The 12,786-nt window shown below is 55.4% G+C and overlaps 1 protein-coding gene across 1 annotated transcript in view; it reads left to right on the forward strand.

Annotated features, from left to right (window-relative positions):
* PACRG (parkin coregulated) overlaps window positions 1-12,786 on the forward strand; it is a 374,904-nt gene that overhangs the window by 253,781 nt on the left and 108,337 nt on the right. The window lies entirely within an intron of this gene.

Below are 12,786 nucleotides of genomic sequence, written 5' to 3' on the forward strand. Positions count from 1 at the left end.
CCGGCCGTCGGACTGGCCTTCCGGCAGCTCGCTGTCCCTCTCTTTCCTTGTCTTCTCTGCCAGCAGCGTCCCCGTCCTGTCCCCCCGCCTGTTGTACCTCAAGGTCAAGTCAATGGCAGCTTCTTCAGGGATTGTTCTGCCCCACCCCCCGGGGGGGACCAGCCACGTTGTTTGTTTCCTCTGTGCCCCCCCCCCAGCACGTGGGGCCTGGCTGGGACCCAGCGCATCTGACCAGCAGTGTCCCGGCTGCCGCTGCGTGGGGGCCTCCTTGCTGCTGGGCCCTGGACTCCTCTGTCCTCAGATCCCCTAGCTCAGCAAAAAGGCGTGCAGCGGGGATAAATAAATATGGGCTGAACTAGAATGTTTTAATTATAAATTTAATAGAAATCACAAGGATAGTTTTCAGGGCAAAGGAGAATTGTTTTTGTGCTGGGTTTGATTCTATCATTATTGGTTTAGGGGGTTTGTCCTACCCTGAAATTTTAAAATCCAGTTTCAGATAGTCTCTTAAAATAATGGTTTTAAAAGAGAAATCTCCGATTTGGTATTTGGCCACGCCACATTGTTTTATTTTCTGTGTGCGAACTTAAGTAAATAATACACAAATAGTTTAAATTCCTGCCATCCCACAAAAGACACGAACACCGAAAGATGCTCAATTGTTTCAACATCGCTGCAATTTGATAAATATTTTGGATGCTTATTTGCGAAAGAAATATAAAGCATCTTTATTTTAAAGACTTGTTTGGCAGAGCCGAAGCCGCGCCATTCCACCGCACTAGAATGAGACGTTTGTGGTGCTGGGTTTTCTGTCGTTGTTGTCTTAATTCCTTGCTCTTTAGGCTGTTGTTTAAATCTTATGTTTTTTTAATGTGTTGCCGAGGAGAAAATGTGTCAGAGAATTCCACGGCGTGGGATGGTATGCCGCACTGCCCCCCGCCTCCCCTCCCACGCGCATAATGAAGTCCGCATATGTGCAAAGCCTCGCCCACAGGGTTCTGTGCCAGGCCTGGAAAAGACAGCGCCTCACCGAACAAATGAGCCTGCGGGGGACATGCTTTTCTCCGGTGTTCCTGCAAACTGGCGTGGGTCCGCCCTGCCGTGCGTGGGACTTCAGAGAGGCACCATCTTATTCGTCCTGAGTAGGAAAATGTACGAGAAGTGCGGCTTGTTTATCCCAGAGGCAATTCCTTCACCTTTGCTTTAAATCAGTGTCAGGCCCCGGCTGGGCGTGCCAGTGGGTTGGAGTATCGTCCCGTGCACCAAAATGTCGAGGGTTCGATTCCCGGTCAAGGAACATTCCTAGGGTGCGTGTTCGATCTCCAGTTGCGGTGCACATAGGAGACCAGGAATCAATGCTTCTCTCTCCCTCTGTCTCCCACTCTCTCTAAAATCAGTAAATACGTATTTTAAATTTCTTAAACATAAATTTACTAGTTAATACATCAATATCAGTAAGCATGAATTCAGTCACATAAGTGACTTTGAAAATTACGAATAAAATTTGAGCTTACCTATTAAAATGTATACATTTTAGTAGGGTCCAAGGAAAGTGATATGCCTAAACTTAATTTTTTAATCGAACTTAAATAGTATCAAAACTATATTTCCAGCATGAATATGAAACGAAATCAATGTTAGAAATTTACCGATATATTACATAATATTCTTCCCCATAAGTGGTTAAAAGGTTATATTTATACTTTTGAACCCTTACCATCTGCCCCTAAAAATTTCTTCTGAAATACGCGGTCTTCCTCCACACTTGGATTCTGGTTGGTTTGGGGCGGTGCCAGCTGCCGGTCACAAGCGCCGCTCCCGGGGCCGCTGTCCCGCCGTGAGCAGGACGCCCCGCCGAGGGCCCGTGGGGGACGGAGGGTGCTCGCCTGCATCGGAGGTTTCGGCCACCACCGACGACGTTTCTCAATCACCTGCTTTAATTAAGTGAAACGGTCACCGTAAGTTTAGGCTGATGAAGTGTTCAGGTATTATTTCCTCTTTCTCTAATTAGTTCAAGAAAAGAGGAAATAAACGTGTTGCAACAGTGAGCGGCTGTTCGTGAAAGCTGATGCCCTTGTGGTTTCTGCGTCTCCGTTCGGGGGAGCGGGGACGGACTCTCCCCGAGGCCCTCCCGCACCCGCACGCAGGGTCGCAGGGTCGCAGGGCCACTGGGGGGCGCGCCGGAGCTCACGTCCCACGTTCCTTGGAGCCGAGCGCGCGCTCAGGACGCCGAGCCTGCAGGTGCCTGGGCTGCTTGCTGCACGCCCAGGTCCCTCCAAAACACCTGGAAGCTCCTGTCTCCGTTTCACACCGTAGAGGCTAAGGCAAAACCAGCACGTTTTGTCCCGCTGTCTGATAAGTGTCAACAGAGACAGACAAACGGAAGAAACTCAAATGTTAGTGCCTGTGCCTGGGGAATTCACAGGGCACGAAAATTAGAAAGACAAGGTGACGACATTGGAATATTTATATAACAATTCGGACGAAGGAGAAAAGGAGGGGGGCGGTTGGGGTCCTAGATTTCAGACATGGAGTAGGTGGCTCACAGGTAGTGGCGGGAGAGAGAAGCACACACAGGGTGGGCGGAGCCCTGCTGGGCCGCTGGGAAACCAGGGGACCCAGGGTGCTGGGTGAACAGGCCCCTGCCCGAAGTCCCCCTGCCGACCACCCCGAATTCAGAGCGGGTGAAGGCCGCACCCCACAACTCCCTTCCTGGAGCAGGTTTCTCTGTCTGAGCCTCTTGGGCAGGAAAGGAACAGGGTCAAACATTCTTTCTCAGCCATTTGTTTCTTAATAACCAGTGTAAAATCAGTATCCCTAAGGGCAGCTGCCAGGTGGAAAACCTTGGGTTCCCTTCCACGCCCGCTGGACCAGAACAGGGCCTGCAGAACTCAGGAAAGCCCCCGACCATGGCCTTGGGCGCACAGCATTCACGGTTCCCTCTGGAGCTCCCCTCTCCCCGCTCTCCCCCTGTCAGGAGCCCCCAGGGTGGGCGTCAGGACCACAGACACCGACGCCCCAGCCCGGCGGCACACCCAGCAGCGCACTGCGGCGTAGGAAGGGGTCGAACACCATTTCTAATTGACTGGCCTTGGCAGCATGACGTGGGAAGGCTCCCCTTTGTATCTCTGGGTCATCTATGACACCCCTAAACTGTGCATTCAGGGCAGAGGTCACAGTGTCCTTCATAGCACCTGCCGCAGCGTCCTCCCCCCACCCCCACCCCATGCGGGGACCCCGGCGAGTTCCAGAAGGGAAGGGGCTGGTCCGGGGCAGAGCCAGCCCCTCGCAGCCTCGCAAGCTACTTATGAGTCTCGACGAGATCATTAGGGGGCAATAAAGGAAAATGGGAACCATTTGCAATATGTGTGGACACATTTCCATATAGAATATTTTCTGTTTGTATTTAAATGGAGGGGAGAAACTTTCTATTATGAGAGAAGCTTGATTTTTATTATTTTAATCTTCGGATGAAAACTCCTCCTCTAAGAACAGAGGTATAGGCAGGCATTTTTCTTCTTGATCAGCACCACGGCTGATATTGATGGCTTTGCATTTTCAACCTGAGACATGAACACTTCCCTGATAAAGTGATGGTCCCCCCGCCCCTGGCAAAAGGGGACGGGAAACCAGGACGCCTTGGGTTCCCACCTGTGCATTTTCAGTGTCTTTGCATCTGGGAATAATTCAATTGGGAGGTTTATTTCACATGTACTTTTATTAGAATACTGCTTTTTAGCCCCAGTTGGTGTAGCTCAGTGGATAGAGTGCGGGCTGTGAACCAAAGGGTTGCCAGTTCGATTCCCAGTTGGGGCACATGCCTGGGTTGCCACCACATCCTTGGTGGTGGGGTGTGCGAAAGGCAAACACACACTGATGTTTCTCTCTCTCCCTCTCTCCCTCCCTTCCCTTCTTTAAAAAAGAAATACTGCTTTCAGAATTGCTTTCCAATGTATTCGGCATGAAATTTTAGGTAATATATTTTAAAAATACAAACACAAGTCATTTTATCAGTTTCCAGTGTAAACATGTGAATTCTTAGAGTTTCTAGAAGGGAATTTTTTACATCAGTTTGGAGCCTGTGTCGCTGGACAGGGCGAAGCACCCAAAATGACGCAGGTGAACCGGGCAGGGGGCCCAGTCCGACACCCCGGGAGTCAACAGAGGGAGCGCAGACCGCCGTGTTGGGCGGTGACCCTATCGGTACAGAATACACACAAAACCCGCAGGACTGGATGTGGGAGGGATGAAGAGGCCTTGACAAGTGAAAACCGAGTGCCGTCGGGGAACCAGCCAGGTACTCTGTGAGCCAGCAGCGCGGACTTGCCATTGGACGCGAGGGGCGTGGGGCCGTGGGGCAGCAGAAGGCTCCGCAGGTGAACGTGGTCTGGAAAGAGAGAAACGGTCTCCAACAACGGCCAGAAACCGAAGATGCCCTCGGAGACGCATCCCTGCGGGAAGGCGGGCACTCGCAAGGGCCCGTGGGAAGACCATTTCGGCTCTTCTCCTCCCGCAGCCGGGCCTCCCGGGGCACGGGGGTTGCGCAAGAGCCGTGTCTTCAGCCTCGGCTCTGGGGCCCTGGGGGTCAGTGACCCCTGAAGGGCGGTGCCCTGAACAAGCACCCGCACAGCCACAGTGGACCCAAGCGTATAGATGCGGAAGCTACAGAAGCCCAAGGTCAAGCGGAAAGGTCAGACGGCGAACAGGACGAATGTCTCGTGTCGTTAGGAAAGGCTCTTGCAGGAGCTCTGTGGCCCCTTGTTCTCCAGCACAGCCGCCTCAGGGATGGCGAGGGAAATGGTGAGCACCTGCACACTCGGGTTAAAGATGAAAAAGACCCCTCTGACCGCCCGGGCGGCTCTGACAGCCCACCCCGAAAGGGACAGACCCTCCCTCACATGCAGCAGAGAACGCCACAGAGAGCGACTCCTGGAGAAGCCTTCCCCACCCCCCCCACCCCACCCCCCGCTGAGGCAGGCGAAAGGGTCCTACCTCTGCAGAGGAACAGAGGGGGTCCGTGAGCCACGCCGATCCGCCGGAAATCACCGTGCCTGGATACTACTTCTGGGGTCCTGTGTCTGGGGTACTACCTCTGGGGTACTGTGTCTGGGGTACTACCTCTGGGGTACTGCGTCTGGGGTACTACCTCTGGGGTACTGCATCTGGGGTCCTGCGTCTCAGCTCCTGCCGCCTCTCTCCCTCCAGATAGCCGGCTGCGCTTGGGAACCAGCATCACCCACAGGCTCCAGACCCCGACTTCCAGTGCCGAATCTCCCCCTGAAGCACGTGGTTCTGTGTCAAACCACCCATCTTCCCAGGAGTCTCAAAGGGGCGCCCACTCAATGTGTCTAGTCCCACCCCTCCTTGTCCCCTTACCCCCCCACCCCCCCTCCCTCCTCCCCTCCAACCGCCTTCCCTGTCTGCCCGGCCACCAGATGAACCTGGGAGTCCCCCCACCCAAGTTCTTTCTCTCTCTCCTAGCCCTCGGTTCCTAGCCAGGCTGGCCCCAGGTCCGCCCTGTGCTGCCCCCTCGCTGCCCCGTGGCCGGCGAATCCCCTCCTCCGCTTTGCTGCGCCCTGGCTCAGACTGAGGATTCGTCTCCTCCAGACCCTCGGTGGCAGTTTCTGTGGCCACTGTGACAGAGTGACAGCGTCCGTGGCCTCCAACGGCACCACGTGTTACCACCCTGCAGCTCCGGAGTCCGGGGCCCAGCACCAGTCTCCCCGGGTGAGCGCCGAGGGTTTGGCAGAGCCGGGCTCCTTTCTGGCTGCCCGGGGAGGGCACGTCTCCCCCTCTGGTCTGGTGCCCACTTCCCGGCACCCGGAGGCTCCCTCCCTCTCCCAGGCCGGCAACACTGCTCCGTCACTGCTTCTCTTTGGGGGGCCATGGCGATCACGTCAGACCCCTCCCCAGACTACCCACGATCGTCTCCCCGTGGCCAGGTCCTCCAGTGAGCACCTGCGCAGAGCTCCCGTGGCCTGTCCTGTGACACGTCCACGATTTCCGGGAATTGGGACGTGGACGTCTTCAGGGGGCGGGGCAGGGTTTGGCCCACCCCTCCGCTACCGCACGGATCTTTCTAAAACCCGTGTCCCTCCCTGCGCGTAATTACTAACGACCGACCGTCTGTGAGATGAAATCCTAACTTCCCAGTTGGACATGTGATGTTCTCCATCTCTGTGTCCCGCACCCGGTGGCCCTCACATCCCAGTAACCACGTTGTGATGCTGGGTCCCTCTGGCTCCCCCTCCCCCCCACCACGCCCCCAGCTCCCATCTCCCAGGAACGTCCCAAGGCCATCCGGGCCCTCCCCTCCCAGGGAGAGACTCATGTTGCCTCCCTCCACCTGTGCTCCACAGGTACCTTCTCTCCCTCACCTCTGCCACATCATCCCTTCCCCGCTGAGCCCAGAAACCCCCCGTGGGTGGAAGGCGGGGGCGGCGGGTGGTCTGACTCGCTGCCCCGCCCCCATTCGCAGGGAGTGTCCTGCTGGAGGCCCGCGCGTCCCCGCTGACGTGTTCCCGTGTGTTTCCAGCCGAGGAAGAGGAGGGATGCCCGTGGACGGAAGTCGCTATCTCTCAGAATTTAAAAAGCCAAGGGCACCGTCTAATTTTCCACTTTCCGCCATCTCCAGCCCGTTGAACGAAACCGCCAGGGCTTGGTTGAAAGAGCCCGTCGCCCCTCGCGGTCTGCTCCCCGTGGTTTCGGTCACTCCTCTCCCGCCAGCCCTTCCTGAGTGTGCAGTGCACCTGTGAAAATCGTCACCGGACCAAAAACACACGCGGGAGAACCGACTCGTCAGGTGGCCACTCGTGAATATGGACAACCCGGAGGACTTTGGCCTTGACGTCTGTGCCAGGGCCCAGACTGTACGGCAGAGACGGGCAGGTCTTGGCTGGGGATGGCGAACCCCACATCCGTGGGCTCCCCCGCAGCCCCGTGTGGGTAGCACCGCTCCCCTTCCCCACGGGGACTGGGGGAGGTAGTGGGATCCATACCCTCCGTTTCCTGGAGGAGAAAGCAGCAGCTCCGAGAGGCAGGAGTTCTCCACGTCCTCCCGCAGGTGCGGAACCCCAGAGGGACCTCAGCCCGAGTCCTTCTGCCCCCGGGAAAAAGGAGGCTGCCCACGGGGTTGGGGCCGGCATCTGCAGGGAGCGGCCACCTTCGTTCGGGTTCAGGTCGGGGAGGTAGTGAGTCCGGCTTGCGTGGAGAACCACAGTAAAGACAGCGTGGTGAGCAGGGGGAGGAGGAGAGACCCTGTCAGTACCCTGTTCGCGCACGCCCGGCTGAGCAGAACCGTGCACCTCCCTTCACCCTCCATTACCCCCACCTTAGGGCGGGGACGGGCTCTTGGAGCCCGCGAACCCTGGAAGATCAGAGGCTCCATTTCCATGCAAATAGCCAGGAGCAATCAAACCTGGGAGGAAGGCGTGGAGAATATAAATCACGGCAGAGTGCGCACCGTTGAAAGGTACAATGAACCAGGTGTTGTTCAGAATGAAACTCGCGGCAGGGACGGCTTCACACTTTGTGTTTTCGGTGACTGGGTACACGGGAAGAGATAAGGGTGAAACGGAGCCCTGAATCCCATTACTCAGGTACTGCATCACAGTCTTCAGGTGACTTAATATCCGACTTCGAACTGCATGTGATTCCAAGGTCACTTGGCACATTCCAGCGGACCAGGCCCCTCTGGACCCTGAGGCCCGCTGCAGCCATGGGGGCCGGAAGCTGCTGGAATTCCACGTAAGGAGCGCTCTCAAGCCAAACAGACGTGGGTCCTTCAGTTTCAGACACCTGCTTTGCTGTCACAGCAGAGGGATCCGATGATTCACCGTGCTGCCGTGTTCCCCGGGGGTCAGCCTGAGAATCCGCATCCATACCCTTCCTGCCCAGCCCGTCGCCCTGCTGGGCAGAGGCAGCCCACTCCCTTGGGAAGAATCCGCTTCGAAAGGCGAGCGCACGGACTCGAGTGGGACAGAGAGTGACCGTCCACTCCGATGACCCCCTCGCCGCCTGCGTGGCCTCGGGCGGCTCCGTCAACTCCCATGAACTCGTTTGGTCGCTGCCTCCGGTTGCTGCGCGTGATCACTATTTTTAAGGACTTTAAATGTTGCATCGCTCTGGCATTTGGCGAGGGCTTAAAAATGTCACTATTATTTTTAGCTAAAACAAAGGACATTGGTCTCCTCTTAGGGAAAGGTTATTCTGCCCTTATTAGAATCACGTTCACACAGTGTCTTTAAAAACCAGAGCGGCCCCGTGCTGGCCGTCTGGCGGAAAGAGCCCTGGACGGGGGCCCACGTCGGAGGCTTCTGTCCCGACGGCACACCCCTGTGTCCTCCTCGTTCTTCCTCGCTGCCGTCTGAGGGGTTCCCTGCGACAAGCACGCTCCTCGGTTCTCCCCACGAGCTCTCTCACTGACACTTGCACGGCCCTGTGCGACCTGCATCGAATGACTTAGATCTTCTGGACACCGCTTCTGCAAAATCCGAGTGTCGAGCACTCTCACTGGCCACGTTGGCAATCGGGCCCTAAAAGGACTCTGGTGACGGATTACTTTCTCATGCTACGTGGACTCCAGAGCCCACGATCCCAGAGTTTTCATGGCATTATTCGTCCCCGCCCCTCCTGCTCCGGTGGCCTGGGTCCTCGTTATGCTCTCATTACTGTGACCTCCCCCACCTTCTTCCCCAGAGACCTTCCCCCTTCCGCCCTGCACCCTCCGCACCAGCCCTTCTGCCAGAGGGCCGGGCTCTCTCCCCTGCAGGCTGCGGCCTGAGCTGAGCCCTGGCTCCACTGGGGTTCACGTCCCTCGGCCAGGCTGCGTTGCGTGTCTGCGAACCATGTCAGAGTGGTAAGGGGCCCAAGGGGAAGGAACCACTGTGTTTTCTGTGCTCTGCCATGTCTCGGGTGTGGATTCACAGCTGTTGCCTGTGTATGGTGGACACCATCATGTGATTTCTTAATTTTGACCGAGTGAGTGCTTCCAGAAAAACTTAATAAATGTGACACAGCCATTTTCATCAGGAAACAATCGTGACAATATATTTTTGAGTAGCAAAACACCCATCGACTTCAGTGCTGCCGCCAGACCTGCTGTGCCCGATTCCGCATGTTTTCTGTCCCTCAGGTGTCTTGTCAAATGCAGTCAACATCCAGGATATTCAAGTCACCGCAGGTAACGCAGATCTGTTTGTGTGACTTCCCACGCGGCGCCTCGAGAGTCAGCGAGACTTAAAATAATGCAGGGCTGACCTGCAGGTGAATAATCACTTTTCTCCTTTTCACGTACTGTCCTCCCTGAAATACACCGGAGCATCCGTCAGTATCGTGACTTTGGTCCCAAACTTGGATCCGATGGCTGCTTCCCAGCAGTCCCAGTGCCGTGTGCCCAGCGCTGATGTCGTGGTAGGGACGTGAGGCATTTTTGTAATTAAGGTGAGCAGCTAATTTTTTGCCCCCACAATTCCATTTTCTTTCCAGTTTTCCAACCTCAATTCAGAATTACTGACCCCGAAACCTGCTGAGGAGAAGAAACGCACTTGGCTCGATTTCCCGCTTCTGCTCACGGAAGGGAACAGGACTCTCCATCCCTGGAGGGGTTCCCACTGCCCCCCCAGCCCGCCCCGCCTCGGCCACTGTAGTGAGCCCTTCGCACCTTGGGGAGCCTGCTAGGTTTGCTCTAAATGGTCCCTTCTTTACTCACAGCGTCTCCCGCGGGGATGAGGCAGGTGAAGTGCAGATTCTGCACGTGCCCAGGGCTGGGGGAGGAGGGCCAGGCCCAGGACCCCAGGACCCCAGGACCCCAGTCTGCGGGAGGCCCGCCCCTGCCCCCATCCCATCCGTGCATGTCAGCAACACGGTGTGCCCTCAGTCCCTGTTGTCCTCTCCGTCTGTCCCAGCCTCACAGCCCGGGGTCCTTCCAGAGGCCGGTTCTCGCTCAGCCGACTCTCCTGTGTCAACACCCTCGAGTCGGAATCTTCCTCAGGGAGGCTAATCTCTTCATTCCCCAGGATGTGTGGCGTTAGCATTCTTCTCGATAAAAGCCCTATTTAGAGTATTTCCTTTTCACAAGGAAGTGGCTATACTGCTTCTTATTTCTTAGATTTGTCTTTCTCTACCCCGACTCAGTGCAATGCCTTGGAGAACATGCCGTATCGGGGCACACAGATGTGCTCGCTCCCCCAAAGACAGAACAGACACCTCCGTGTGGCTCCGCACCTCTGTCCGGCTACTTTTCAGATGAACGTTAAGGTTATGTTAAGGACCTTGCTGTTAAGAACAGTGTTACAGCGTACATTCGCATGTGTGCGTGCTTCTGGGCACTCACGTGAGTGCATCTGAAAATACGTGCTGACGAACAGGGCGCGCATATGTCGCTTTAGTGGATGTCGACCCTCACCCCTCTGAGCCTCTGGGAGTCGAACAGGCTGGTCGTCAAAGCCTAGGTCTTCTGAAGTCTGCGTGTTGCCTCTGGGTGTGCTCTGGCGTCCGGGCCGGGAGTGAGTTTGTCCCGGGGCGTGCTGGGTCGACGGCTCGTACCGCACAGCACCCGGGAGCAATGGCTACAAGATGATGGACCTCGGAAATGCAGGGGCGACTTGTTTAAGTTTTAGGACGGGATCCAAATTGTAGTCGTTGATAAAGATTGTTTGGTTCAGCCATTACAGTAGTATCCTTTCACAGGGACTAGCATGAAACCTTGCATGTCCATTTCCGAGTGGGACGGACTAGATGCTTACCTTCCGAAGAGCCCGTTGCCCAAAGGACCAAATACAGCCGCTGAGGAGCGATGCAGAACCTCATCCACAGTCAACGCCCCTCGGGCGGCTTTCGGCCGGGGTGTGCCGGAGTCCCAGGGCAGGGACGTGCCACGGGGAGAGCCAGGAGCAACCAGTGAGCCGAGGGGGCCAGGACAGCAAGGTCTGGACAGGTGGCCATCCACAGCGGGGTCCACTCTGCCAGTGGGGGTGCAGCCAGGGAGAAGCAGCAGGTGACTCGGAAGCCAGGCGTCATTATCAGCATGGGTCCGGCTTCAGTCGGGCCCTGGAGGACCACTGTCCTCAGTCCTGGCTGGACACCAAAGTCGCACGGGAAGTTTGACAGCCCTGATGCTGATTGGCATGCCCACTTGTTCTGCAGTGACCCCGATGCTTCTGCACAATCTGAGTGACATGTGTCCCTGGCACAGCCTCTTCCGATTTCAGTAGCCGCCGCCCGTCTCTTCCTCTCCTTCTCCACCTGGTCCGGCCAGGGCGAGTCCCCGAAGGGGCCCACGCGGGTTCCAGAGCGCTGGCCTGTGTGACCTGCTCCGACCTCCTGGCCCCACAGCGATCGGTCTGGGCTCAGCCTGGGCTTGGGCACTTTTTAAAGCTTCTCAGGTGGGAGCCATGCACAGCCAGGGACAACTGCAGGAGGACCGCACGGCCCCCAGAGCTGGTGGGAGCCAGCCAAAGCCAGGGTCCCGGCAGAGCGAGACATAGGGATCTCCTGCCCGTCCCAGCGGCGAGGCTGCGGTGACAGCAGAGTGACAGAGACGGAAGGCCATTCTCAGGGACACGGTCAACGCAGCAGATCCAGGAAGGGCAGCTCAGGGCTGGGGCCACCGGGGCTGCTGTGGGGCCCAGGAGGGGCCACGCTCCAGGAGAGGAACGCAGGTCCCATCAGCTCGGCTCGGCCCACTCACGCGACTCTGTTCTGACCACATTTCCTTAGGAAGTGAGAATGAGGGTGGCCGGCAGCCAGGGTGGGGGAGGGCATGGACTCCAGCAGGGCGGGGCCCCGGGAGTCTGGGTCTGACCTCCTCCCTGGGGAATAAGCCAGCGCTTCCTGTGGCCACAGTTCTGTGCATGATGAGCACCCCGCCCCCCGCCCGGGGGCTACATTTGTGACCCTTCCCACACCCACGTGCCAATTCAGCCGGGTCTCATCAACTCCATTTTTAAGCCGGATAAAAATGCTTGAAGACTTTAATAGTAACAATAGCATTGTCCATATTTCTGTATGATTTAATTCTTGTGCCTAGCTTTATCATTGTATTTTATAAATTTAGAAATTGTCCATGAGTAATGCTAAGAAGTTTTTAGCAGCATAGTAAGCACTGAAATCTATAAAAGAGTCTATCGCAAAATAGATTTATGCCTTCTTTTATTTCTTCCGGGATGAGTAATAACTTTTATTGTGTAATACGAAGCTAAACAAATAATTGCAAAGATGAATCTTCAAAGGCAGACAGGATTTATTGGTCTGGATTATTGTTTTAAATTTATTAACACCATATTTTAGAGGTAAATGGATATCGTTTCATTTTTTAAGTTGTCATGATTTAAAGGGCCACCTCGGATAGTAGATACTGCTTAAATATATATTATTTCAGATTTTCATTTCTTATTTTTCTGTTTTCGTACCTAATTGTGAAACTGTGTTTTCATACATAATTGTGAAATTGTGTTTTTATATGTAATTGTGAAATGTCATACCTAATTGTGAAATGTCATACCTAATTGTGAAATTTCATACATAATTGTGAAATTCATAATTGTGAAAAGTCTGACAAGGGAAGGCTTGAAATATTTATTTCTGAAAAACTCCGAGGCCGTGTTGAGAAGAATGACTGGGGGGTAACACTGGGTCGCAGCAAGAAGCACAATAGTATTCATTTCCGTTCCCGTCCGTTCTGCCATGACCCCAGCCCTCCCCAGATCCCTCCAAACATTTGAATCACAGGTGTTTCCCACCCCCTTTCAGCTCCTACCAATCTTTTCCTCCCCTGCTACACCCAAT

Source organism: Phyllostomus discolor, chromosome 4 (genome assembly GCF_004126475.2).
Source record: "Phyllostomus discolor isolate MPI-MPIP mPhyDis1 chromosome 4, mPhyDis1.pri.v3, whole genome shotgun sequence".
NCBI lineage: Eukaryota > Metazoa > Chordata > Mammalia > Chiroptera > Phyllostomidae > Phyllostomus > Phyllostomus discolor.